This window comes from Triticum dicoccoides, chromosome 4A, assembly GCF_002162155.2.
Source record: "Triticum dicoccoides isolate Atlit2015 ecotype Zavitan chromosome 4A, WEW_v2.0, whole genome shotgun sequence".
NCBI lineage: Eukaryota > Viridiplantae > Streptophyta > Magnoliopsida > Poales > Poaceae > Triticum > Triticum dicoccoides.
This window is the reverse complement of record NC_041386.1, coordinates 710,628,541-710,631,274: the sequence shown is the minus strand read 5'-3', so window position 1 is coordinate 710,631,274 and position 2,734 is coordinate 710,628,541. Positions and strand designations below refer to the sequence as shown.

At 47.9% G+C, this 2,734-nt stretch overlaps 1 pseudogene; it reads right to left on the bottom strand.

The window, feature by feature from the left end:
* Positions 1 to 1,161: 1,161 nt before the first annotated feature.
* On the bottom strand, positions 1,162 to 2,514 carry LOC119284185 (annotated as a pseudogene).
* Positions 2,515 to 2,734: the final 220 nt, after the last annotated feature.

The window sequence follows — 2,734 nt, the reverse complement described above, 5'->3', positions numbered from 1 at the left end:
GCCCTAAGGGTGTTGAACAAACATTTTCAAAGTTGAGGGTTGAATCTTACACCGACTGATTAGTTTAGGGTTGTCATGTGTACTTTTCTCTTATTGATACACTGCAAATATAAATATGTGGTATCATGGGTGTCATGCAAAAACTTTGGTCATTTTTTATACCAATGTTTGTATTGTGTATTTCCAAATGTCACGTGTATTAAGTACTCCTTTTGTTCAACAACACATGTCATTTCAAGTTTTTGCATCTTCCACGTTCTAATAAGAAAATAAAGTCTAAATGAAAAATATGTGATGCTGCATTGCTGGTCATGTGCTTCAGTTGTCACTAATTTAGTCGGAACGGGTCCATGCCAGTTAGCTGACTGTCCCCTGCAACAACCAAGAGCTGTTGATTGACTGGTTAGAAAAATAAAGTTTTTTCCCTTATGAAACTCTCGAGCCATGTCCCTGAGTCTCTTGCACTACGTAGTATATTTCAAGTTGGCCGTCCGCTTGGGTTTATGCGTGTGGAGTATTTGCGGGTAAATCGATGCGTGGCGACCAAAGATGCATCCATCCTTTGGGAAGGGTAAATTTTCTTCTGGTGGTAATTTTTAATTACCGAATAATTAATCCATGGCTTGACGACTACCGAGTCATTTGTCATATTGCAAATTTGATGGACCTCAAAAATGCTTACTCGGCCATGCTTGTCTCATAGTCAAGTATTACAAGTTTTATTTTGATCTCTACTTTAGCGAAGAAATAATGAACAGATCAAGCAGCATGCAGGATATAGTGTTAATTATAGCATGCAGGTTCAATTGAACTGTCAATTATAATCACAATTAACTGTATACTTAACCTAAAAACACTGAGAATTTACTTCTTAGATGATAGTGGAGAACTGGACATGCACATAACTTAAACGCCCATTTAAAACATCACTACGATTTGTTCAATATAGAACATCAATGGTTCAGCACACCAAGTCTGGATAAGCACGTATCAAAAGACAAGACAGAATGCAGAGGCAATTGGTCTGAATATGACAATTCCATGTTGTTGATCTGATGCATCTTTATAGTGAGTGTCGTAGCCAATGCGCTCGTAAGTAATATATTAACTTAGGTGTTCACCAAGTCTGCCACACAAAACCTAAGATTCTTGTAGCTCCTACTAGGCCCAAGCCCACCTCATAGCAATTGGTCCAAAGATCACTGACATAACTACTAGTCCCCAAAAAGATTTCGTAATTTTCTGCATAGCTCCTCCCAGTTTAGTCCGCTTGATCCTGCCACCAGCCAACTTAGAAATGAAGTAGGCAGGCCAATCTATCTCAAATGGTATAGCACTCTGGACACCGCCGTGAAACCACTCGGTGACCATCTCCATTGCACCAGTTCGGAGATCTACAATGTACGCACAACCTTGATTGTGATTGACCAGCAGTTTGCCGCTCATCTCACCCACGCACACGCATCGCACAAGGTCGATCTTACTCTCCGTGGACCGTTTTAGCTTGATCATATTTGTGCGGTACCAGCTGCCCACATTGCCATCCTCACTCTTGTTGTCAACTTGACGTGTCCAGATCTCCAGCATGGTGCATTTCCTATACAAGCGAAGCAACAATAGCTTCCCGTCATTGGTGACGCACTGACGCTAAGCATTGGTTCACTATACAAGTTGAGGTCGTGGTGGTTCCGGGTGATTGGGAGCCTTGTTAAGGACATGTTAGCAGTCATAGCGCACACATTGAGTGTGTAAAAGCTTGACGTCTCCCTGCTGAAAAGCCAGTGTGACGTGCCTTGACACACGACGGCGCTGGTTTGCTGGGGCGCCACATGCACGCCGTGCTCCAGAGTGTCAAAGAACTTTGTGGGCGTGCTCCAGCTCCACTCAGCGGACTTGAACACATGGAGATTGTACCCTGGCTGACCTTTGTCGACACTGATGATTAGCACTTTGAAGGAGACCGTGTAGATTGGCCATCGCCGTTTGTCGGAGCAGCAATCCAGATCGGTTAGGAAGGTGTATCCTTCCATTGCGAAATTCCCATTGTACCTCAGCGGGGGCAGCAGGTCGCCTATGCCGGCTAGCGGATCGAACACTGCCAGACTCAAGTTTCGCTCGGTCAAATTGTTGGGGCGGACGAGTGGGACGATGTGCTCGAGAAGAAGGTTAGGACGCGAGGTGAGCGGCACTGCGTGGAAGCCACCATTCTTGGGGAGGCCGGCGATGCCATGCCGGAGGAAGCGGTAGCGGTCTCCGAGCGGGGACCATGGTGCCAGGGCGAACGACGGCGCGGGCGCAGAGATGATTCTTGCTGGTCGTTCTTCACGGGGCAGCGATGTGACGAGGAAGCCGAGGAGGAAGGCGAACACCCTCCGGCCAGCGGCGGAAGAGGAAAGAAGCGTCAGCGATGAGGCGGCGCCACCGCTTGCACGTCGCGGCGCAGCGGAAGAGGGCGGCGACGCCCGTCACGCGCACTAGGATCTCCGCGACCACGTCCTCCGGCAGCGTCTCCATTGATCTTCGCCAGCACCTAGGGCCGGCGCGGGCAGTACCGAACTTGTGAGCGTTCGACGTGCGACCGTGCGATTTGGGGCGACCACTGATTGGATCTCAATTGGAGTCGTATGAACCTTTTCAACGTCCTAATGTGCATAGCGAAGCGAGATAGTGGGATGGGCTTTAGAGGTCCAGAAGCGTTTAATCAGGCCTTATTGGCCAAACAGGCATGGAGGAT